The 26,660-nt window shown below is 44.7% G+C and overlaps 1 protein-coding gene across 1 annotated transcript in view; it reads right to left on the minus strand.

Annotated features, from left to right (window-relative positions):
- LINGO4 (leucine rich repeat and Ig domain containing 4) overlaps positions 1-26,660 on the minus strand; it is a 608,425-nt gene that overhangs the window by 125,441 nt on the left and 456,324 nt on the right. The window contains exon 4 of the mRNA XM_069650807.1: positions 20,478-20,539. The gene's annotated coding sequence lies outside the window, so the exon portion shown is untranslated. The remainder of the gene's footprint in view (positions 1-20,477; positions 20,540-26,660) is intronic.

The following is a 26,660-nucleotide window of genomic DNA, read 5'->3' on the forward strand; positions in this document are numbered from 1 at the left end:
CTGCACTGGCGTTGTCGCACTTGCACAATCTGAATGATGCAGGGCCTAGTAAGATCGTTTGTCTTGTCCTCCCCCTGTCTTCCCTTCCATGTCTTGTTGCACCTAGAAACACTTGTGTATTTTTCACGAAAAACTACTACTTGGGGGAGCTGAGCACGGGACAAGAGCAGACAGAGTACTGAAGCCTCCATCAAATATAGGGGATTTCTCCCCTTGTTCTCCCACAAGGCAGACCACACAGGACACATAGAGACAAAACAGAAGTGATAAGGGAAGGAAGTAAGATTTACTATTTGAGAGGTGATCAAGTACAAGATTTGATATATATGGGGATTTGCGCCAGTCTTCCTCATGTTTCAAATAGGGAACAGAAAAGTAGTGGCAGAGTCCCTAGACGTAATTCGTAAATGTATATACGAGGAAGAGAACTTCGAAGACACAACATCTACAGCTTCATGAGAACTGAGAAATCCTGAAATAGCAAAATGGATACCAGACCTGTTTACATAGCATAGACCAACAAAGTCTAGTACAAATTCAAGAGAACCCTAACCTGAAGATTAAAGATTAGTGCTTTCATCATGATGTTCAGTGGTTATTAGCTTCCTCTATCTTTCTGTCCAAGGACAATGATCACCAATATGACCATCCTCTCATGGAACGTGAATGGGATAAATCCTCCTATTAAAAGAACTAAAATATTGTCTTACTTAGACCCACACTGATATAATCTTATCTCAAAAGATCTATCACAATGCATAAAACTCCCAGAACATGGGGGAGAAGCAACAGGGACGGGTTTATTGTAGCCCTCAGTTGGGAAAAGGGATATTACACTGATAAATCATAACCCTGTCTTTCAGATCAACAGTATACCTCAAGATATACAGAGCAGCGAAGGGTGATGGCCCGATGGCAATTAGCGAGCCAATACTTATTGTTCATGTCTATCTATGGACCAACAGTGGGTGATTCTTCCTTTTTTGAAATTATACAATCGAAATTACAAACGCATTATGGATGCCGAATGATTGTAGCAGAGACTGATTTGAGGTCCTGGGCCTCACCCCGGGAAGATCTAGGACACCGAAAACAACTTTATTCCCCAATGAACAGAGCCTTCTAAAGAATGATGCTGTCTCCCTCATTAACTGATACTTGGAGAATTATGCACCGAAAATCTAGAGACTACACTTTTCATTCAATCTGACACATTATGTTCTCCATAATTGATGGAATGATGACATCTAAGGAACACCCATATAACCTTTTGGAAGCTCAGATCTTGGCACCTGCGATACCCGACCACTCCCCATTATCAATCAGGATGAAATATGTGGAAGTGTTGCGGTTCCTTTTGGCTGGAAATTCAACCCTACATTACATGAAACAAAGACAGATAAGGAGCTTCTTCACCAGAATATACTAGATGTAATTGATCTAAATAACAGAGCGATACCACTTCACAAATGTTCTCAGATGCTGCAAAAGCTATATTACATGGAGGGGACTGATCATCGAAAACGTTCAAGGATTGAGAAACAAGATACATCTTACGTGGCTGCCTTGGCAACCTGGATAACAAACCTTAAAGGCTGGTATAGGAGGTCACCCTCTTCTATGATTTTAAATTCTCCCACTAACGCTAAACATGATCTTAATATGAACTATATTAAAAGGGTTCTGTTTCTACATAAGAAAGCTGGTTGCTCATTTAATGAGCAAGGGCATAGAGCTGGAAAATAATTAGCTTATCTCATCAAGGAGAAATAGTTTTCCAAACTCATTCTGTCAATAACTGAAGATATGGGGACAATTGACTGATACCAAAGACATCTGCAAGGCTGTTCAATCTTATTATTCATCCCTTTACTCTTCAGAGCAACTGCTTGACCAGCAGGCTTGCAAGGGGTTCCGTTGTGAAAACTATTTCCTAAGCTACCTTCAGATTTAGCAGAGTTTATGGTGCACCCAATGACTGACTAGGAAGGGCCCAAGCCCATCTCATCATTGCAAAGTGGTAGGGTACCATGACCATATGGTATAAGTATATTAGGGAAGCCCTTCTTCCTCACTTATCTGTCTTGTGCAATCATTTCGTAGAACTGTAAGCTCTTTCAGATACGATGTACCAGACCCCTACCTCACTCATCCTAAAGTAAGTAAAGGATCACTATAGAGAAAAGTTATCGCCCAATATCACTCCCCAACACTGACTTTAAAATTACTTTTAAAAACTCCTAGTGGGTCAAGTACAACACTCAATTAGGTATATAATTCACGTAGATCAGGTGTCATTTATAGCATGCAGATCATTCAGAGAGCACTTTAGGAGGCCAGCTTACATAATCAATTTAGCAGATAAAATAAGGTGATCTAACTCTTTAATCTCTATTGATGCCGAAAAGGCTTTTGATAGAGTTGAGTGTTCATTTATAACCAGGGTTCTTAAAAGAGTTTGGATTCCATGATATCTTGCAGAAGTTAAGACTGGAAGGGCACTCTCTGCTTCAGTCAAATTATCCAGAGGTACATACACAACATAACAGGGCTGCCCCTAGGATGCAAACAACTACTTCATTGACCTATTTTGGGATCAAAGTTAAAATCTCATTGGACTCCATGCTGAAAACTAATCTGGATAAGATAACAAATAATAAATAAATAAATCAATGCCTATCCATAGTTTTACATTGCTTTCTTTGGTAGCGGGCAAGGCCAGCATCAAAATGCATACTCCCTTACGGCCAAACCCACAAGGCGGCCTTAAGGCTCAGGATATCCGCCATTACTGCTGGGCCTCAAAGCTGGCCGAACTCGCCAGGACTGATACAGAAGGCACAGAACAGCCTATGTGGGTGCAATACTAGAGACATCTTCTAAGCTGCTTTACCACTATATACTTCCTCCATCAACACTGACTGCTCCTTAAACCAAAGACAATTGAGGCACATACTAAATTGATATGATCTGCCATCATAAGAAGGAAGATGTTAAAACGTCTAACCAAGCGAAGCACTATCTGGCTTAAAAATGAGCTCCTAAATTATCCTGTTTTTGTTAAAGAATGGGGAGCTCTAGACTTTAGATACTTATGACAGTGCTACTTGGATGGGGTTCTAAAATCTTTAAGCACTCTCTCTCAAAAATATAACCTTCCCAGAAAGGACTTCTAGAAACACATACAACCCCGGACATGTCTACAATCTTGGCTAGGTCAGAATAATGGCAATCCTTTTCCTTCCTCTCCATATAGCACATATATAGTAAACTTTGCACGGGCAAAGGAAATGGTCTTACCATTAATTACAAAGAAAAATCAATTATATTATGCTACCACTTAAAGCAAGTTTTTCTTTAAGGGTAGCGTAATATCATTGATTTTTCTTTGTAGGAGTACCTGAACATAGAGATTAGCGAAGAAGAAGAGGGGAAGGTATTGGAAGGATGATCAGTGTAGCAGAGAAACACCTACATGACATTCATTTTGTACAAGATAATACATAGAGCATATTGGTACCCTTTGCATTAATTCAAAAAGCTACTACATTCATGCAACTGCGATAGCAAGATTTTGAAGGACGATATTTGATATCATCTCTTCAGTTCTAGATATTTCTCATGATGACTCTAGAGGGCTGGCACTGATGGATCTTTCAGCTTCAAGCTTAATTTGTCAAACCAAAAGAGAAATTGACATACCTTGCTCTAGCACACCAGTCTGCAACATGCAGCTCAGCGTACTATGACCCCTATGATCCCTCACTATTGACTTTGCTGGCTTGGGCAGATGAGAATTGTTGTCCAAAACATTTGGAGATCTCATGCTAGAAGTTGCAGCCTTTGAACGTATGCTTTTGCAGGGAAAACCTGGCAATGCTGTCCTCTAGATCAGAAAATTAAGCTTTGATTTTTGGGTTCAGTCATGTTTTTATGTATATACCTTGATATTAAGTTCATGAAGATCTACAGTTAGATGCCATTTCGTTTTTGTGCTGATTTAAGATATCAATTAAAAGATTCTTTAAAAAAAGAAAACAGCAACACCTTTTTGCCTGTGCCTCAAACCAGCACATATCATGGCAGCAAACAAGACAGTTCATGAAGGGAGTTCCATTGTCTTGCGTGAGGCACAGTGTAGCTGTGGGGCGTGGTAGGGCTGTCAGATACACATACCACAATGCAGCCCTTATCACCCAATGCTTCCACTTAGCTTCTCACATGAATTGATCCACTCCCAGCTGCTGCTCATCTAAAGGGCTTCCTTTTGAAAGGTGCTGCTGAAGAGACATGTAAAAAAGGATGCCCCTATCCACTGCAATACCTCACCAGCATGAGGACTTCTGGCAGATGCTGCTTGCAACCAGAATTGTTCTTTCATTTGTTTTGTTTTTCTGTTGTGAGAGGGATGGGCTTTGCTTGTGTTTCTGCCCAGCAGCATGAATCTAGAGTAGATCATGTGCTAGTCACTTGACTGAGCCGGCTCAAACCTTGCATGGCTTGCTCACCTAAGCAGGGAGCCAGCATTTGAAAAGCCACCATCCGACCTCTGTGCCCACACAGAGGAGTGAGTCAGGCCTCCCCGGGTAATCATTGATCAGAAAATATGAGCACGCAGATGAAATCTTACTGGCTGAAGCCAAGCTGCGGAAGAAAAAATGTACCTGGTATCAGCCATTTTTAACAGCTCTAATAGCAATCCAAATTGCCTATGAAAAATATTTAACATGGCCCCACAAAGATATGTCTCACCAAACAAGAGAGCAACCCAAATAGTGGATCACCTAAGGGTCTAATCGGTTAAATCAAGGTAATCTATCAAAAAGTAGAACCTCAGAGAAAAGTCTGCGTAAATCCCTGGAAAAACGTCAAACAACGCAATTAATAGTCCAACATACTCTTTTATACGGTACAATTATTAGTAAGCATGAATTTTAAAAATATGTACAAATGTCCCATACATATAAAAAAAAACTTCAAAGGAGCTAAATAAATGGAAAAGCGTTAGACGTGTAACAGATCTCACACACACATTGTTAACAAACATTCACCACAACCAGGCAAATATATATGACAACAAATAACTTTGACGCAAACAATCCTTGTATATTAGGATTTGTGTGTCTTGAGAGAGACCAAATCTTAACCGATGCTCTCATTTATATTGGACTGGCGTCATATTAGTCAGCTCATTTCAATACATAAACAGTCGGAGTGGTATTCTAATATGATCAGTACCCACCAATTTACGTTATATTCATCCACACCAGTAATTCGTAGCTGAGCCTCCCTTAGGGTGAAAGCGCTACTAAGTGACATGGTACATACAATTGTAGATCTATCCACTTTGGTAGATCATCTACTGGAAGAATCAATTCCACTCCACTACATCTCAAGATGTGTTTATTTTTATTTTTTTTGATCCCATGTGCCGTGTTTGCACCAGTGTCCCAGATGTCAAGGGGCAGCAGTCAAGAAAAATCAAGAGTCAATTTGCAATTTCTTCCTGTGCTAATGTTTAAATTGACAGGCACTCTTGGTGTATTGTTCTGACCTGTCTGGTTACATTGTGTCCTCCCTTGCAGTCTCAAACCCTGAACTTGACTGTGTTTGCGGCAAGCCAAAAACATATATGAACAGGTCTGCTAGACCAGCAAAAGCTGAGCACTGTTTGCAGGAGTAAGCAAACAGTTAAGTATATCATTAATCAGTGGAACTAACTTTGCATATGAGGCATACATATGAGCATGTCTCATGTCAGGTAGTAGTATCCAGCATGGCAGGAGTTGGTGGTGGCGAACTATGGCAATCTGGTTCTCTCGCGGTGTGGCTGAAGATGGAAGTGAGACCTTACCAGTCATCATCTTTTGCTTCTTCACACCACTCCACTGACAATTCACACCCAGGGAAGGGCGCTCAGCCAATCGGGTGAGAATACACAATCCCCGCCCGCTGTCCCAGCCAGCCGAGGCCCTTCCCCGGGTGAGGTTTGTTTCCCTTTCCTATCTCCCACTATTAACAATTGAAGGTGGCATTTACGATAGCTTCCAATGGCATTCGCCTGCTTTTGCCAGTTGTAAAAAGCAGACAGATTCCATACGAATTCAAGAATGTAATGCTCGCATGAAGACTGGGTATTGTTTTTTTTTTATAAAGCGATACTATCCCCCTTATCTATCTTGGCGCTATAGCATGAGAACCATCATGGATGCTACTGGGACGGCACCTTAATTAAGCAGTAATACCAAATTCTGTGGGCCTCACCGGCCCAGTAACGGCACTGGGGCCCAAGTTTTTATTTATTTATTTATTTATTTATTCGCATTTGTTAAGCGCACAGAATCAGCCCTGAGGCATCGTGGCGCTGGTTACAGAATAGCGCTGGTTACAGGGAAAGCGCGTCTTAGTTACAGCATACAGAGGCATACATGCAAACAGTTTGGGCAGTAGCAATAGTTAGCAGTGTGTGCCTGAATGGCAGTAGGTAGAGGAATTTTAGTTAAAGAGAGAGGTTTTGAGTTTTTTTCTAAACGCTGTGAGGGAGCCTTCTGCTCTTAGAGCGTGGGGGAGATTATTCCAAAGTTTTGGTGCTATGTAGGGGAAACCCAGCCCCCCGGCTGTAATCTTGTGGATGCGTGGTACAGTGAGTTGGTTAGTGTAGCAGAGTCTGGTAGGTCTGGATGAGGTCTGTCTGAGAATGGTGTCTGAGAGATATGATGGTGCAGTGTGGTGGATACATTTGTGGGTAGTAGTCAGTACCTTGAAGGTGATGCGTTCTTTGACAGGGAGCCAGTGAACTGATTGCCTTGCCAGTGAGATGTGGTCCCTTTTGGAGATGTTTAGTGCTGCTCTTAGAGCGTTATTTTGGGTGACCTGGAGTTTGTTTAGGTTTTTTTCAGAGGTGCCGGCTAGAAGTGCATTGCAATAGTCAAGTTTAGCGCCTATGGTAGCTCTTGCTATTGAAAGGCAGTTTTCTTTGGAAAGGAATGGTTTAATGGCGTTGATGAGTTTAGTGCTTAGTGCAGATGCGGAGACAATGGCACTAACTTGTTTGTCCATGGACAGGGTTGCATCAATGTAGACCCCTAGCGTTTTCACAGAGGATAGGACTGGGATAGTGCAGTTGTTGATGTTGAAATTGGCATAGCAGCTGTCTAGCCTGGCCAGTGTGGATTTTTGGCCGAGGATAAGGATTTCAGTCTTATCCCCGTTAAGACATAGGCCGTTAGTGGCCATCCAGGCTTGAATGGTGGCATATATGAGTTTTAGAGCTAGGGCGTCTTTGTGGTATGAGCCTGATAGAGGGAGGAGCACTTGGGTGTCGTCGGCGTAGTTGGTGTAGGCAATCCCAAGTGCATCAAGTTTCTCGAATAGGGGCTTAGTGAATAGATTGTAAAGCGTAGGTGCTGTACAGGAGCCTTGAGGGACACCGCAGTGTATTATGGATGGTGTTGCGCTCGAAATGTTTGAAAAGACTTTCATGGCCCTCCCTTCAAGAAATGAGGTTATCCAGGAGGTGGCTTGGTCAGAGAAATGTGCGGAGTGGGAGAGGTGTGAGGTGAGGGTCTTGTGGTCCACTAGGTCGAATGCCGCAGAGAGGTCGAGGAGAAGTAAAAGGGCGGGTTTACCTTTGTCCAATATCTTGGTTATTTGGTTTTTTAGGTCCAGCAAAGCAGTCTCTGTTCCATGACCTTTGCGGAAGCCTGACTGTCTGGTGCCTAGGATGGAGTTAGATTCGAGGTATAGTTGGATTTGGCTGTGTGCCACTTTATCTAGAATCTTGAGAAGGAAGGGGACAGTTGTTATAGGTCTGTAATTGTTAGGCATCGTGGGGTCGAGAGTGGGCTTTTTTAGAAGTGGGCGCACCCAGGCTTCTTTAAGACTGTCTGGGACAGAGCAGGACTTGAATGAGGCATTAATGAATGCGGTAATGATTGGGGCAAGTGGTTCAGCGCAGTCCTTGATTAATTTAGGGGGGCATGTATCGGCTTTGCAAGTCGATGGTTTCAGATGTTTCAGTATGTCCAGGACTTCTAGTTCTGAAACTTCTTTAAAGGCAAATTTGGGCATGTTAGTGGTTTTGCTATGGGATTGGGAATCTAAGTGTCGACTCTGTTTTGGCAAGGTATTGTAGTGGTCGCGGATTTTGTTTTGTAAGAGGTCTATTTTGTTGAGCATGGCGGCTTGGATACTGTTGCACCAGCCTTCATCCTTGATGATCTCGTCAGAGGAAGTGGGAGGCACTGTGAGCTCTTTAAAGATAGAGAAGAGTTCTCTTGAGTGGCACTTTGAGTCTAGTATTCGACGGTTGTATGATTCAGATTTGGCATTGAAGATGGCGGTTTTGTATTTTTTTGCAGTGACTTTGAATAAGTCTTTGGTGATGTCGCATGGGTTGGCCTGCCAGTTTTTAAGTGCTTGGCGCTTTTTGTCACGCAGAGCTTGGAGGTCCTCTGTGAACCATGCGTTTGAGTGGAAGGATTTTTTTTCTTTTTTCTCTTCTAGAGGAGCGATGGAGTTTATAGCATTGGTGAGCGTATCCTTGAGTATGTCTGCTAGGATGTTAGGATCTTGAGGGAAAGGAGGGGCGAGGCATGGGGTGTTGAGAAGGGGGAGTAGATTGTCTGCAGTTAACTTTTTGGAGCTTCTGGCTAGGGTGGCGGATTTATGTACTGGTGTTTTTCTGGTAGGTAACGTAGGGATAGAGAATTGTATGCAGCTGTGATCTGTCCAAGGGAGGAATGTGTTGGATGTGATAGAGGAGTTACAGTTATGGTCGGCCAGCCAGTCAAGAGTTCTGCCTTTGGAGTGGGTGGGTGACAGGATTTTTTGTGTGAAGTCTAGGTTGGAGAGGTCCTTGAGGAAGGAGGTTGCTGTTTTGTCCTTTGGGTCATTATAGCCTAGGTTAAGATCACCTAGGAGTAAGGTTTTGGTGGATTTTTTTAGGTTTTCGCTGAGAATATGCGTAATTTGCCCTTGAAAATCGGTTGGGAGTCCTGGAGGCCGGTAGATGACGTGAATGTTAATGGTGTTGTTGTGAGAGAGGGATAGTTTGGCCGATAGTATGTCTGCATTCCCTTCCCATGTGTGGGGTGTGGGCCTGATATGGTGGATGTCTTTATAGATTATGGCCACCCCTCCCCCTGATTTTGTAGGTCTGTCTTGTCTAAGGATGGAGTAGCCTACTGGTACAGCTAGGGTAATGGCGGGGCCTGAGGCTTCATGCAGCCAAGTCTCTGTGATGGCTAGCAGATCTAGGTCGAAGCTGGAGATGAGCTCGTTGATTTCTAAGGCATGGGCAGTGAGCGATCGAGTGTTAAGTAATGCGCATTTGAGTGTAGGTGCTACCTGACTTCTGTTGGGAGGCCGCTGTTTCGTTTGTTTTTTCAGCTTGAAGTTGGGTGGGGTGGATGGTATAGTGGTGGGTGTGAGGTTGGAACACGGTGTGGGGATGTGGGGAATCCTACCCACAACGTTGTGAGAGACAGATGTGCGAGAACCTAATCTATAGTTTCTGAGTGATGCTGGGATGTGTTGCGATGAGAAGGACCTAGGTAGTGTGCGTGTCCTCAGTCTGCACAGTCTGGTGCAGCTATTAGGTGTAGAGGTGTGAGGATGCGCGGTGTTGGGGCTGGGGTGAGGTGTCGCATTTGTGTTGGACTGCATCATGATGCTGGGGCTAGGTAAGCACGAGTGTAGATAGTGTCGTTCATATATTGCATTGGCGAGGAGTGCGCCTATGAGTAGTAGTGTGCTGATCTGGTGGTGCAGCCCTGGTAGCATGCTGGAATACTCTGTAGTGCACGTGGAGGGAGGCGAGACTGAGCAGCGATGGTTCTAGTAGTGCAAGGCGCTAGTTGCCTAGAGGATGTCAGAATATAGTGGTCTTTGGGCGACCATAAAGGCACTACGCAATAATACAGTGGTCTATGGGCGACCATAAGGCACTACGCAATACTACAGTGGTCTCTGGGCGACCATAAGGCACTACGCAATACTACAGTGGTCTCTGGGCGACCATAAGGCACTACGCAATAATACAGTGGTCTCTGGGCGACCAAAAGGCACTACGCAATAATACAGTGGTCTATGGGCGACCATAAGGCACTACGCAATACTACAGTGGTCTCTGGGCGACCATAAGGCACTACGCAATACTACAGTGGTCTCTGGGCGACCAAAAGGCACTACGCAATAATACAGTGGTCTCTGGGCGACCATAAGGCACTACGCAATAATACAGTGGTCTCTGGGCGCCAGAGCCTCGCTCTGGTGCCGCTATGCGCCCGCCATTGCTGGGCCAGGCGGAAGAATCTGACGAGGTCGGGCGAGACTCAAGAAGCGTTACGCCTCAGAACTCGCCGTACAGCTGGCAATAATGAGTGTGCACGATGGGCATACCTGGCTGTGAAAAGATGTCAACCCTCGCCTTTGAGGGAGTTCGATGAGGCAGGGTGATCTAAGCACGGCCGAACCGTGTGTAGCAGAAGATGCTCCTCGGCTCAGGGGCTAGTCCGTTGTGTGCTGTTGCGGCCGGAATGGTGAGGGCAGGGTCCGTGGCCCCTGGCTCCTGATGCTCCTAACAGGCTCTCAACAGGCCTTAGAGTGGCCTTTGCGCTGGCCGCCGGCGTGATCCGCCTGCCGGCGGTTACAGCTGATTTTCACGAGGCTCAGCCTCGGTTTCAGCCCGCGCTGCGCCCGGCATGCGTGGGTCAGGCGGCGTGTGGGGACAGGGTCAGGCAGGCCCTGTCCGTGTTGCTCGTGGTCTCGTGGCTTCTCTGCTGGGCTGGGGTGCTGGGGGGGCTCCTGCCCTCGCCCCACGGTGAGGAAGAGGAAGAGGAAGAGGAAGAGGAAGTTAGAGGCCCGAGTGAAGTAAGAGCCTTAACGGCAGGCCCCGGGGCTGTTAGCAGGCCGGTGAAGCCTTCAGAACACAGGATTATTGCTATTAGCACCTCGAAACAAACCCTTGAGGTGCTAACAGCAATAGGAACACAAAAAACTGTTCAAGCTGCTTCTCTGGAGGCAGCTGCCAAGGAAAGTCAGGGTTGCCATGGAAATGAAGGCAGGGCTCTCTCTTGCATTTCCATGGCTTCAACAGGAAGTTGTGCCGCCTGGGCAGAGCAACCTTTAAAGTAAGGAGATTTGGATGGGGATGGATTGGTGAGGGGGTGTGGAGGGGCTAGATTTGGGGCAGGAGAGGAGGGAAAACAGGGGTGCTGAATGCAGCGACCACTCGGGTAGCTCTGAACCCAGGCTTGCATTGGTAGATTCAGCACGGGTTTGGAGCAACCTGACTGGCTGCCGCACCCACCAAGGGTGCTAATGCTGATTAAATAAGAATGTTTTTAAAGCCTCCAGGAACTTAATAAAATTGGTCTCAATCGTGGAAACTATCTATAACAGTCCCTATCTTTAAGAAAGGTGATCAATCAGAACCTGTAAATTACAGACCAATCGCAATGTCAGATTCAGACAGTACAATTTTTTGCTGCTCTGAGTCTCGAGAAGTTGGAGGCTTGGCCCATCGGCAAAAGAATATTATCAAAAGTCCGAATTAGGTTTAGGAAAGGCATGGCAACAAGTCTAAAGTTAACAGGGCAATCCAGACGTGGACCCCTTGCTCACTGTTCTTAGAGAGGCAACAGTTTCACCTCACTGATGATGCCCAACAAGGCTGAAACACGTGTATGGGGTTACTGATGGTACTCTTGTTCAGAGGAGAATTGCCTAGCATTTCGGCGCTGGACTGCTCCAGGGCAGGACAAAGGCTGATATGCGGGGACATTTCTTCTCTGTGAAAAGGACAGTGAGCTAAAGACTTGGTAGAGTCTCTCCCAGGGGTTACTCACCCAAGAACAGGTCATTGGGCTGTGTTCGTGCTGGTAGAGAGATTCCCAGACCCCCCTTTGTTTGCAACAAGTCTAAATGGTCTGATATTGACAGCTCTGAGGGATAATGTATGGTCAAATGGGGGTTCCTTTTTGTATGTGGCGAGGGTGGATTTCTCTAAAGCCTTTGACACTGTGAATCTGCAAATGTTATGGCAAAAACAAAGGCGGTGGGAAATTCCATCCTCGCTTCTTGCAGTTCTTGGAAACATTCATGATGATACTGGGGTACAAGTTAAACTAAACGACTATGGTAATCTAACTGATTCTATTGGCATAATGAGAGGCCTCAGACAGGGATGCATATTGGCACTGTCATGGGAGAGACAGGAAGGGAGAGTATGGAAAAAACGCTAAACCTTTGGCTTTCTGTTCCTATGACGTTATTGCGTTATGAACTCGGCATCTTGTCTCTTCAGGCCTGGTTTCATTGGCTTGTGGTCTCACTGTTCGGCAAAAGTATTCTCCCTGTTAATTCCTCCCTGTATTAAGATTTGTGAACAGCTATGTATAGCAACTTTTTATCCAGTATAGAACTATATGCAGAATCTATTTTAGCCCACTGAGGGAGTTTTAAAAGTGATCTCAGAGACAATCCGTTGCTGGTGAAAGAAATGTCTTAAACAAATGGACTGGATTGATATCGTGAATAAAACAAGGAACTACACAGCAACGTCATTTCACCAAAATGCCAGGGGTAGCGGAAGTGACATCACACGACCCTTGACCCCCTGATGACATCAAAGGAAGTGATGTAATTTGACACCACCCCAAAGTGATATCGCTTATAGCGATGGAACACAACCTTTCACCCATTGACAAAACAGGAAGTGGCATCACAAAGCATTGTACACTACGAAAAATATGGTTATGAAATCACTATAATGTGATGTACATTTCATGCAAGAATGCATCGCCATATGTATCGTTAAGATCAGTGTCTATAGGCCCATATTACCAAATTACTGTGAATGTAAGCAGGTGTCCATGACCAAATGATAATGATGTGTTATTATATTGCACTTATGCTTAAGAGCTTTATATAGAAAAAATATACACCCAATATCACCCAACCTGTATTGGTACTCATTTATCGACCTTAGAAGGATGAAAGGCTGAGTTGAGGCGTTTCAGAACAGACTAAATCAGTGACTCACCCCCTGAAGTGTGCCTGAAATAAACCTTTAATGAGTCTAGCAATTATTGCATAGAATTCCAGAAAGACACATTATTTGGTATTCCTATTCTTTCTTATTTAGGGTCAGTGCTGAAAGTGTTAGACTTGTCGTGTTCTTATTTTTCTTCTCCAGAAGTAAAGAGCCACAGCCCAGGAGTTTACAATACAAAAAAAAAAAATACCAAAAAAAGTATTTTTTTAGAGGTCGCAAGGGAGACCCCAGAGGTTGCAAGGGAGACCTCAGAGGTCGCATTTGCGACCTCTGGCGACCCCTAAATGACATCCCTGGAACTACAGCTTGCATTCTATGTTCTCAAGAGCAGATAAAACATTGGGGATTTTACCGAAATACCTGGAGAAATATCCAAGTTTTTATTTTCGTGAACAAAGCTTAAATCTTTTACCCACTAGGGACATTATATCTGCTCAATCTAAAACTCATGATTCAAGTCATGTCATATGTTGTTATGGTAAAGACTTAGAATCAGTACAAACTCTTAAGCACATTGTAGTAGAATGTTCGGCCTTATCAAGTGTAATGACTAAATACCTGGGACGTTTCTTTGCAATAACATATTTAGTATATATTTATTTAATTTTATTTTGTAAATGAAAGATGTGTGAGAACATCTGAATGCTGGCAATGACATTTTTTAACCACAGAAGTGATTAGAATGTTGACAGAAATAAGCTTATTGAATAATATGCATTGATAATTTTAATGATGATAATAATGTATTAATGCAAGCTGCAATTTCGTAGGAAAGACCATGAAATTAAGATTTTACATTTGAATACTATTGTGTTGAATTGTTTAATTGTGAGGGTTTGCATTCTTTGTGAAAAGATCATAGCTTGATCATATCACAAAAAACCCAAGAAAATGTGTCTCAGAACTGTGAGGAACCAGGAATGAGACACGGACACAAAGACTTATGGTTATGGCCATAAACTGTTATTACACATGAACAGGGGGTTGGAAAATATCTCTCTGTCCTTACTCTATGAGGTGTTTCCCTACCTAACATAAAACTAAGGGTCTGTCCGATGTCACGATGTCCAAAGGAAACCGTTCTGTGACCAAAGTACTATTATGACTCTCACATTCTAACACAATTAACTCTAAGGTGAAGAGGGTAATGTCTTTGGCCTTGAGTAGTGCATAAATCTTTAAAAATGAAATGCGTAACTTCAACACAAAAAGTTCCAGAAGGATAGAGTTCCTTGCTCCAGAGGGTGGTTCCCTTTCCCTAGATTTCTCTTCACTCTGTTTTATACATTCAAGAATATCAGTTCCTTAGGTTTCTGTTGATCAATAAGACAATTGGTATACAAACCAACTTGGCTGTTAGTCTGTATCTTTGTAGGATGCCTGGGGCACTCTTCTGCCAGGTTTTCTCTGCTCTTGGGTACATTTTAACTCTGTCTTTTGCCAATCCAGCTGTATCCTTACCAGGACTTCTTTAGATGATGCATTTTACACACTGTTCAACTTGACCTTGCCTGGTAGGACTTTCTTATATGAATACTTGTACAGCTTGCATCTGCCTGGTATACTCTCCTGCCTGGGCTTTTCTCATATTTAAGTTCTTGCAACTTAAATCTGCCTGGTACATTTTCCTGCCACAGCTTTTCTCTTGTGACTTGAATTTGCCTGGTATACTGTCCTGTCAGGGCTTTTCTCTTGTGACTTGTATCTGCATTGTATACTCTTCTGTTAAGGCTTTTCTCTTGTAACTTGAATCTGCCTGGTATACTCTCCTGCCAGGGTTTTTCTCTTGTGACTTGAATCTGCCCAGTATACTCTCCTGCCAGAGCTTTTCTATTGTAACTTGAATCTAGCTTGTATACTCTCCTGCCAGGGCTTTCCTCTTATAGCCTGAATCTGCTTGGTATATTCTCTTTCCATGGCTTTCCTCTTATGACCTGAATCTGTCTGGTATACTCTCATGCCAGGGATTTTCTCTTGCGTCTTGAACCTGCCTAGTAAACTCTCCTATCAAGGCTTTCCTTATATGTATACTCTTGCAGCTTTTAGTATGTCTGGTATATTCTTGACTCTGACTGGTAAGCTATCCTGCCAGGACCTTTCTTATAGGTATATGGCATACACTTACACACTTGACAGTCTCTTATATTTCCTTCATTCTATCTCTTTAAGGAATATTCACTTGCTCATTCTTTCTCATAAACTTCATTCAATGCTATTTGCTTTTGAGAGGCTTGTCAATACGTCCTGGTGTCCCCGCTTCCCTTGGGTGGACTGTCTCTTAATGGCGTATATAGGCTCTCCCGCAGCAAGCCTGCAGCTCTATGACTGTGGCAACTTCCGCTCTTCTGTTTGGCGTCTCTCTGGGGTCAGACGGTGAAGAGGCTGCCTTTTGGTACCTGCAAACACTCTGAAGCTTCTCGTCTGCTTCTGGTATCCTCACAGCATTCCATTCCTTGCAGTCAACTCTTCTCGGTTCCTTCTGTGAGCCGGTTGGCTCCATGGACCTCACACCATCCCTGCAGCCCTTAGTCTACACTGAGAGGACTAGAGTTCTCCAGTCAGCGTCTCCCTGTCAGCTGGTCTGCCAGTTTAAATCTCTCAGCAACTTGCCTTACCTTGCCACAACTAGAGCACAGTTTGTGCTCTTGGCCTCCATTGATCTTCATTACTTGGCACATCTTTCTCATCCCAGTACCTTCACATTTAGGAAAAAGGAAGTGCGTTCTTGATGACTTGTGTGGAATGCCTGGGAAAGTATTTTCAGTAATTTTGAAAGGCAAGTCAGTTCTTGAGGACTTGTATGAAACGTCTGGAAAAGTCGTTTTAAAAGGCAAGTCAGGTTTTGATGACTTGTGTAAAGAGTATGGGAAAGTGTTTTCAGTAACCTTCCTAGGTGTATGAGGGGTGTATTACAATATGCCATTTAGGCACGGGGGAATGGATGGGGTATCCTCAAAAGAAACAAGGGGATACCATGACTTGTCCAATGATGTCATGCCACTCCCTTTGTGTGTTCCACCCCCTAGTGATCCTCCTTCATATAGCTGCCCCAGGGTCACGATCATGTAGCGGCTGGCGTCCCATGGCCACGTAAGGAGAGGTCACCGCCGGGAAAGAAATGATGACACCATTGGATTCATCACAGTACGAAGCAGAAGAGGGAGGGTGTTCCACATTTTTGTCACCTGTACTGTGAAGGAACGTCCCCCTAGCCATTCTCTTCAACATTTTGTGATCACTATTCGTCAATCCTGTCTAGATCTAATGGAGCGTCGAGGTGTATATGGTTCCAATTTATTTGCAATGGAGTTTGATTTCTGATACAGGAGGCTTTTATGAACTAGGCACATACTTTTAAATTTGGTAACCAGTGAAGAGATTGTAGGACTGGAGACAAATGATCACATTTCTTTTTATTTTTAAAAATGGTGTGGCTGTGGCATTTTTTGCCTTCTGTAAGATGTCATGCTGGTGTTAAAACATAGTATTTTAAGATGGAGCAGGGATGAACGAGGGACATGGTTTGTCCGCTCAGTGTCCACACTTAGCTTCAGAACAATACAAATATTTCTTGGGTCAGACAACCAAGTTGTCAGGACAGGAATAACACAGTATGTCTGTCTTAACACCTTGTTTTCTGATTGAGGGAACTTTCAAAATACCCCCATTGTATTATATTATAAAAGCGCTCCTAAAAACGGCTACTTCATAATGTCAACTGTGGAAGGTTAGAATCAGGAATCAGACGACTAGACATTTTTAAAAGAGTTTTTATTTCGTCAAATCGAAATAAATTTTCCATAAATCTACAAGCCCAATCTCTATTCTATAACAAAAAGTCAAACGTCTCAGGATGCCTGAAAGTAATAAGGTTCTCTGTCCGGAATCCTACTCTAGCCTTATCACTTTCCCAATCAGCCAAAAGAAAAAATAAACAACAACAAACAAAGAAAGAAAGACTTTGTGGAACTATTAACTGGAAGGGATGGCTGCTGGCTTCTGAACCAAACCTGTTGCTTTATAGTAAATGCCTTGACCCACATTTAAAGTTCAACACAGAAAGTTCTTGGTGTTTTGGAATGTAGCAGGGATTCAAGCTCAGGTCTCTCTCCACTCTGGGATTTGTTCTGTGTTTCCCCACTCTGGTATTCTTTCAGTCCTTCTCCACTCTGGGATTTTTTCAGAAGAGACTGCTGTGGTGCTTGGCGGATTCCTACTCACCTCTCTGGGGTCTGCTTCTTCTTTCGCACCCCTTCTTGGTGCTTTTCGTCTTCCCCTTCACTCTCCACTCTGGGGCTTTCTCCATGTTCTCACACTCTGGGTTTCTTTTTCTTCTTCCACTACACTCTGGGGTTTTTTCAGTCTCTCCCTCTATTCTTGGGCACACCTCCCTCTGCTCTTGAGTCACAGCGTACCTGAATGCATGCCTGACTGCCTTGAGCAGTGTTTCTTGAGAGGGGTGTTGACTCTCGTCAGCTTTCCTGCTGTCACAGAGCCGTTCGCGTAACTCTTCAGTCTGCGTGGAGTTTGCTTATGCGATTCTTCAGCTTTGGCCTTCCGGGACTCTAGACATCAGCTGCACCTCACTGCCCTCTCTTGGTGCACAATGCGGCGCTGTCTACTGTCTACTGAGACTAGCATTCTCTCTCTCTCTCTGTCTATCTCCGACCACACCCGATCTGTCCTATTTAGCCCAGTAAAGAGCTGCAGTGCCTGCTAAGGATCTTCTGTGATTGTCCCAGAAATACTCCTTCAGTGGGTAGATTCACCCGTTTCTCCTTATTCTTCGAAGAAGATTGGGCATGCCTAGGGTCAGAGGCCAAGTCAGTCATTAGTAAAAGGTGTATACGAGTATTATTATTATTTTTGTGTATTTATAAAGCACTAGAACATGGCCCAAAGGCATAGGAGCACTAACAAAACAAACAAAACTCAAACAATTCAGAAAAAGCAACATTAGCAGAAAGAGATAAGTCAAGGAAAGCAATCAGGAATCACTAAAAAAAGATTTTTCAATATACATTAAAAACAGGCCAGAGTATTAAAAAACAGATAGTGCACTTTATCTGTTCCTGGGTTGATAAAAAAACAATCCAACACAAGATCAATCACCAATTTCAGGTTAGACGGGCCATTGGGAAAGTCCTTACAGATGCTCAGATAAAGTGGAAGGTTGCTGCCACCACATCCCACTAGCAGTAAGTCTCTGTTATTTTGTGTGCATGATCTATTTTCAGTCTCCGAAGAATCTTAAGATCTGAGCTTCTTATGACCCCCAGTCTATTCTTTTGACGTAGCCATGCCAGCACCTTATTTCTCGGGCCTCCTTTCGGTCATTCCCTATAGGCTTCCGTACGTCCATAATAATGATGTTTCTTTTGTCCATAACGAGCCCTCTTAAAGCCTTATCCAGAATTTTTGGCATATGCAATTTATCAAGCCTTACACTCCTGCAAGTACAAGATTTTCTTTTGATGATCTCAGGTCGAACGGGACATAAGGAAGCTTGTACTGGCTCCTTGGCTATGACAGTCAATGGTGATATCAAATCTTGGGAATCAGTTGCAGCGCCTGTGTTTTACCTGATTTACCTGATTTTTCCACCAAAGGATGAACAAAATTCATTGTCATTGGGTCTGTTCATGCAAAATATGTCTACTGGACCTGAACCATCCTCATCTCTGCCAGCTTTCAGAGGTTGAACCAGACTAGTACTTCCCATCCCAGGAGTTTGGTAGTACTGATTTACACCAACAGAATTAAGAGTTTGCCAGTTCTGATTTACTCTAACAGGATTATGATCAGTTTGGCACAATTCATCATCTTTACTGGATGGGACTGAAGATCACACTTGTCCAACAATTCCACCCATAAACAGAAATCTGCAAAATGTTTGCAATCGTTGAGCTCACGTAAGATGTTTTCTTTAACGTTTTGCCATTTCTTAGGACGGATTTGCTTGCACAGTTTGCTCATCACCCATCCCAAAATATCCTTGAACGTGCTTTGAGAATACCTTAGGCAAAACCTTTTCAATCCTTACCATTAGAAGTTGTGTTGACGTAGTTTAAGATGAGGCGAGGCCTACAGGACATCCCACCTGGTTTTCAAGTGTCATATCCTTTAAAAGACCAACATTACCTTCCTGGTGATCCACACCCTTCATATCAGAAGCCACACATGCCACTGTGGTACCCACTGTCAATCCAAGTACATCCTCATCATAAAAAAAAACGTTATCCCTTGTCCTGAAGACGTTGCCTCCTCCAAGCACTTCTTGCCTGGACTCCAAACAGCCGACTCCCACTCAACATCGGAGATGTAGGTGAAATATATTACATGGGGGCCAGATTCAGAAATCCAGATTTTGGTCCTTCTTGGGGAAGTCCCTTTCCACCCCCATACCAAGACACAAGGATTGGGGGGTGGAGAGGGAGGGTCAGCTGATAATCCACAGATCACTTTGGAAATATGGGATATGGTGATAGGCATTCTGAAAAAGTCTGAAATGTATGCCCCACTAACCGCACAGATAGGCATTCTGAAAAAGTCTGAAATGTATGCCCCACCAACCGCACACATGTAGCCAGCTCACAGCCAAATACAACAACTTCCATAAAATCAATAGGCGGGTAATAACCGGACAGTAAGCAGGCAACCCCACCCAGCCCAGGGCCAGACAACCCCAACAATCCCTATGCGACCCAGATAGCAGCAAGGGGGATGTAGCTACTGAAAGGGATGTGACAAAGACAGGGAGTATCAAGAGAGATGGACAACAAGCCAAAGCTAATAGCCCAATAACAAGCTTGTCAAATGAAAGCCCAACAAAAAACAAGAAGCAAAGATCCTGGGCCCTCAACTCTGGAACAGCGGTCGATAACTAACAAAAAGTCACAGCCCAGCGCCAAACCAGGTTGACCCAAGACCACATCAATAACCGACTGACCTCCTGAGCATATCAGGGCCTCCCAGCATTCTTTACTGAAGCAGAACTGGACATCACCCAGCACCGCTATGCTACGCGGCACCCATTGGCATCCATTGGCGAGCCCTCAGTGCTGGATCGGGCTGCAATTGCTAAATTGAAGGACCCAAAGACGTACAGCATACCTAAACCTAACCCTTACATACCCCCACAAAGGTGTTAGTGACTGGGAGGGGCAGATGAGGGAAGGGATGATGTGTTTACCCCTACTGTCCCCACTTCCAGAGGGATCCCTCCTACCCTGTTGCCTAGGGGTTGTTAGAGTAGCAGGCTCACCGCCCTAGTCTCAAAGGGGGTGTCTCCCCCTTGGAGAGAGGTCATGTTCGCACTCATGTTGCACCACTGATTTTCGGGTGACCATCAAAATTGTACTTTTCTGCATGTTGTTCTACTCAATAAATATATGGTGGGTCGGTCTGATGACTTTCTTACCTAAAGAGTTCAGCTTCGACTCAGTGTTGGTTGCCACGTATCCCTCCTGCATGTGAAGGTGCCTGCAAGAACAAGGATCACAGTTCAGGGCTGCGCAATAGTGTACATAGGCCTTGATCTGTCACTTTCATTGTAGTGTTATGTTGTTAATATTAAAGGTATTTGTACCGCGCACCATCAGCAACAGAAATGGTCCCCAGGCGCTCAGGCGGATCTGCAAACAGGAAGGTGGGGGGGGGTTAGTCGGGTGGAGAGGGAGTAGGAAAGTGAGAGGGCGGTGTCCTGTTGGCAGTTTCAGTTCAGTTTTCACTGTGCGCCAAGCTTGGGTGCGAATATCGGATCGATGCGAGACCTTGTGTGCTGTTGGTGTGGCTTATGTGTTGATTGTTGATTGTTGCGATGTGGTGAAGTGCATGCGGTTTGCTGTGTGAGAGGGTGGATTTGTGGATTTTTGGGTGAGATACGTATGCAGAAGTTTGAGTTATTGGGTTAGTGGGTCATTTACAATCCCTGGTTCCCTTCCTCCCCATTCCTAGTCGGTGATCGATTGCTGCCTGTGTTTACTTTGCAGGCCAAGATATTGTTGACGTATCATCCTTCCCTTTCCATCCTGAACTTTCCCTGCTCGTTCTGTGGGAAGATTCTAGCTTTCTATCTTTCAATTGGCCGTGTTTACTTTGCAGGCCACAATATTATTGGTTTTGGTTGAGATAAGAATGCAGACGTTCAGCACTATTTGATTAATAAGTTATTTACAGTCCCTGGTTCCCTTTCCTGTCTATTCCTTGTCGTTGATCCATTGCTGCCTGTGTTTACTTTGTAGGCCACAATAATATTGACATATCATCCTTCCCTTCCATCATGATCTCTCCCTTTTCGTTCTTTGGCTAGCTGAGTTGTGAATACATGCTCCCTCTGATGTCTGCATGGGTCAGGGCAGGTGTACAAGGAGAAAAGCAAGATCCTGAAACTAAGGGAAATTATAGGACGTGAGTGTGTAGTTGGGAAAAGAGGAGGCACAGACGTCTTCTTCATGTAACAAGCAAGTTTCAGTCATGGCAATTAGGCAAAGCGTGTTAACAGGGGTCTTCACCATGGAAATAATCATTACAGTATATTCTTAGATGTTTTGAGGCACTCTGTTTTCTTACACTGGTTTGAGGTTAGCTCTTTTGTGTTTAGCTATTTTGAACTTCATCACCCTTTCATACTATTTGCAACCAGAGCAGGCTATGAGGCTTATCAACAATATTTGTCCACACTGCCTCCATTTCATGATGCTTGTGCCCAAAGCAAATCATGCTATCCGGCTCAAAAATGTATGCCTGCGCTGCTCACACTTCAGCTGCTAGTGCTGAAAAAAAATGGAGATTTGCCCAGAGCCTTGTTAGGTCTCACTCTTAGGCCATGCAAAGCCAGGGGTTCTCCTACTAGCTCTAATCATGAACCTATCATGATTGTACATTTTGGAAATGTTCAATAATGTGTATATATTTGTAAATATTAATTACCTGTATATTCCAATGTATAAATCAATGTACCCTGTATCTTTTACTGCATATAACTATGTAACATATACCTCAAGAAAAGCGCCCAGATACCCCCGGGCTTGGTGCTCTATACAAGCAAATAAAACAAACAAAAACATGCAGTGTACTTCAACAATATATGCATGTGCTGTCGCCCAGTTGTGCCTCATTTTGCTTTAAGAGTGTGAAGAAGCTTCTGCAAACTGCACATTGGCTGCCACACAGAAGCACACGCATAATGTGACAGGACCAAAGATCTGTCCCTGTCAGGTTATGGTGGGGACCCCTCTCATCCTGGGATGGGAGGTCTACCAGGGTTTACTCCATATGCGTGGTGTGGGAGTTGGGAGTGACCCAGGCCCTATCCATTTCCCCTGTGCCGGGTTGTGTGACCAGAGGCCCACGGATTTCACCCAGTGCCTGCCCAGCACTATTCTGGCCACTGTCCTTCTCTTTGGCTTGCAGAATCTACAGCTTCAGCAGCCGTACTATCAAGCCCAAAGAGAGACCAAGCTCAGCAAACAAGAGGCAGAACAAGCTGGGCCGCAGCCTGAGTAGAGCAAGATGCTATGCATCCTGCTCCCATTGAAACAACAGGACAAGTCTGAGAATGCAACCCTCCAGCAAAATCCACCCACCAGGAGAGAGCGAGCGGTGGCAGGAAGATGCCAGTGCAAGTAAGGAAGGGAGCATCCGGCAGGAATTATTCAATCAAGGGAATTATGCTCACCTGCAGCAGGGCTGTGGAACAGAACCCGCCAAGCCGGCATCCTTGAGCAGCCGGGAGACCCTCACACTAACTGGGGCATTAACTGTTGTGGGGCGCCATTACTAGAGACTGGTAGTCCCGCGGATGGAAAGTTGGCAGGGCTTAAGAACTCTTTCGAATTGGCCTGATTGAAACACCCCCCCAGGGAAGAGGACAGAGGGCAGTTGGCATGAGGGCCCAGCAAAGGGACAGAGACACATCTGTGGATAGAGGGAGGATAAAAGGAAGGACAGGAAGCAGGAGAGTGTGTGTTGTTCGCGTGAAGTCATAGATTACCACCCATAAATTCAGATCCTGTTTCATTACTAAGTTGCAGAGATCATTCGGTTCTGGTGCACAAGAATTCGACCCAGATGAGATGATTAGACGCAAGGTCTCCAAGGAAAAATCTATGCCCCATTTATCATTGCAGGCAAAACTGAATTCGTCTGAATTATCTCTTTTATAAGGTTTTTCTAAATACCTGCACCATGATTCTTCTGGGACATGAGTAACCATCTCCAAAGGAGGAGTATCGTGAGTTCTATTCACGAGACACCAAAAATTCCTACTGAAATTCCTCTGCATCACCTCCATCACCTGTTCCCCATCTCTTTGCATTAGCAGATATCTATGTGTTATGGACCAATTTGTGTAGCGCTGCTTCACTTTTTTTTTCTCCAAATTTATTGCTATTCCTGCTTTTGCAATTCTGATATCTCTGTGCATCTGTGCTTTCCTCTGTTGTACCTCACTCACATGCTTGTGGGGTCGATGACATCTTTGGACTGTCTTTGATGCTCCACGTGCATTAACCCCATGTACTACGAACAATGGGAAATTCTCTACTGATAAGGACTTAAGCTTATCAGTCAATGATCTAGTCTCCCAGTAACCCCTTATATATTTAAACATCATATCAAGAGACCTTGAATTCCAGCCAATTCGGTTCTTTTTTGGATAGTTGATTATTTCACATCTGACATTGAGCAACATGATATCCCTGTAAGAGGTGCCATAGGTACCAAGTTCAATACTTAAACACACTAAATAGGCTGTGTGATGAAGCCAACTGTTTGTTGTCACTTTTTGACATAGGCAAGCATCTTGTAACTCTAGGTTGTGCACAAAATGTACTCATCAATAAACAAACACTTAACAGAAGCTGAGACTTTTCCAATGGAAAAGCCATATTACACTGTTTTCTTTGTCTGCTGCAGTCATTAAATAAACAGTTGCCCATTAGAGGTGTACTGTTCGAGCAAAGAGTGAGATACATTCGTCTTGATGTCTAGGGGGCCTGCTGGAGGAGTATCCAGGACCTTTTCTATCCCTGGAAAGGCCCTATTGGCAGCCTGGGTAGAGGCAGCAGCAAGGCAAAAAAAATATACATGCATGCCAATCCTCTCGATTTAGGAGGGAGGGTCCTGATTTTTCTTTTAAAAAATAGTTTTTTATTCTTTCTTCCTCACAAAATAATTATAAGCCTAATTCAAAGCAATGGGAAAATTCAGTTCTCATGCTTTCTTTGGAAACTTCTCCCTCCCTGGTGCTAAAAAATGTTGTCATGTATGGCTTTAGGCTCCTCCTTCATGTCTTAATTCCCTTCACTGATAGCCTTTGGGAAGGCAAGCAGGACCCACCAAGCCTCCTGTTACACAAGGGCCCCCTGTTGTTTGGAAGATGCTTAACTTCAGTCTGCTTTTTTTTATTGAATTAGGGGACCTGTACTTTTGCTTTTACCATTATAAAGCCTGGGCTACAATTTCCGGAATTCAAAGAAATAGAAAGGGCAGGCTGAGCAGCTCCTAAAGTACCCAGAACATGTTGGCATATACATATAATGGAAGAGCAGGCATGCACCCAAACCTGGGGCTGCCCTTCTATCAGTTTGATGCCTGGGCAAAAGGTCACATTATATAATTTCTTTGACGTCACAATTATGCTATTCATTTTGAAACTTGAAAAACCGTGCCTGTTTTTGATAGCAGAAAGTTGGAGAGCGTGGAAGTATCTGTGATAACTGTTATATACGCCTTGCGTCCCGCTACACGGTGATGCAAGGCGTTCACAATAAAAGCCCCACCCCCGCTCCGCGTGGGCAGTTCCGGAGCAGGACAGCAACACACGTGTGTCCGTGTCTTTACTGCTCCCGCTGGAGCTGCGCAGCGGGGCCTTGCAGTACAAGGCCTACCTTCCTACCTTCCTGATTTCCCGCCTACGCCTCGGCCGGGAGTCGGGGACTTAACACTGGCGACGAGGGAAGTGATTAGAATGGCACGCCGCCCAGCACACAGAGCCCTTGGCAAGGGCGAAATTTTTATTGCATAATCTGAAGCAATCCACGAAGCACACATCTTGATCACTACTGATTCTGCCCACAACGGTGGCTGAGAAGCTGGCACTGGGTGGCCCATCACCAATGGGCAGACACCTCCACGCCATAAAGCATGAAAATAAGGGGAGGAGAAGAAGCCTCATGCCCAACATGTGGACACACGCTGGGGAAGCCAAGAGCACTCACTAATAGCGTTCCAAGGTGAGAGAACAGTTGCCATAAGTGCGTACTGACAGGCACCAAATACACAAAAACATGGCGACAGGCACATCCACCCCCAGGGCCGGCACGCCCTCCAGACTGGCCGCTCACCTGTCACCGTCCACACCGCAGGCACGCCCGCAAGGAGGGTCAACCATTGCTCTCAACCCCTTTGACCCGTAAACCGACCCATCATCAGTCGGCCCACGATTGCAATTGTGGATAAAAAAATTTGAGATGGCCCTGGAGTGCAAAGAAATTACCACGTCAAGGAAAATGAGGTCACACCTCCTACTTAATTTTGGGGATGAAGTCCTACGCATTTTCAATTCGCTGGCGATCATGGATGGCCTCGACATCTACCAACGAACGAAGGACGCCCTGACGGCCCACTTCATGCCCCAGCTCAAGCCAGACTATGAAACATTTATATTCTGCACCACCATCCAGATGGAAGACGAGACGCTGGATGCCTATCACATCAGGCTCCGGAAACTCGCTATCTCATGTGAATTCACGGACATTGAAAAGGAGATCTGACGTCAACTCATAAACGGGATACACTCAGAGAAGCTAAGGAGGATGGTGCTGAGCGAAAAAGGAATATCCCTGACCAGAATCCTTGAACTTGGCCACCAGAGGGTGTTGGCACATGCCAGGGCGGCACTTGCCTACAGAAACTCCAGTCGGCGCTTGCAGTGGCAAACGTGGCCCAGATCACGAATCGCCAATACACGATGGATGAGGCCATTGGAAACACCACGATACCCCAGATAGCAACACAGAATCCCAGGACCCATGGAATGTGGGTGGTGCGGAGGGCCTCGCCATGGACGACAAAACTGTCCGGCCCAAGGTACCACATGTGGGGCATGCGGCAGAAAAGACCACTATGCAAAAGTGTGCAGATCTTCGGGGGTGCCACAACAACAACCACAAGCACCCCAGGAAAAAAATGCAGGAAAGAAAAAGAAAAAAGCAAGCGCCCGCCGCGTCGAAACCACAAATTCGTCGACCGAGGAGGAAGGAGACGATGCGACGCACACCCAGCAAGAAGCTGCAACCGATTAATGGAAAAAAGGAAAGAAAGTATACCTAGTTTCAGCACTAAACTACGAAGCACCACACCCAAAAGGAAACTGTGAAGGCGAAGATGCCAGGTAGCGATCCAAGGGCAAGACACGCAAATGACTATAGACACGGGGGCGTCCGTCAACGTCATGCCGCTGACCACATTCAGAAAACTACGGCCCCAACCTGCCCTGAAATCGACGGACAAGCTACTGTTTGCATATGGGTGCAAGACTCCACTGCCCATAGTAGGCAGAATCTGGACCACACTCAGCAAGGGTGGAAAATTACTGCAG

The sequence above is a fragment of the Ambystoma mexicanum genome, chromosome 1p, assembly GCF_040938575.1.
Source record: "Ambystoma mexicanum isolate Mex_15411 chromosome 1p, UKY_AmexF1_1, whole genome shotgun sequence".
NCBI classification, from domain to species: domain Eukaryota; kingdom Metazoa; phylum Chordata; class Amphibia; order Caudata; family Ambystomatidae; genus Ambystoma; species Ambystoma mexicanum.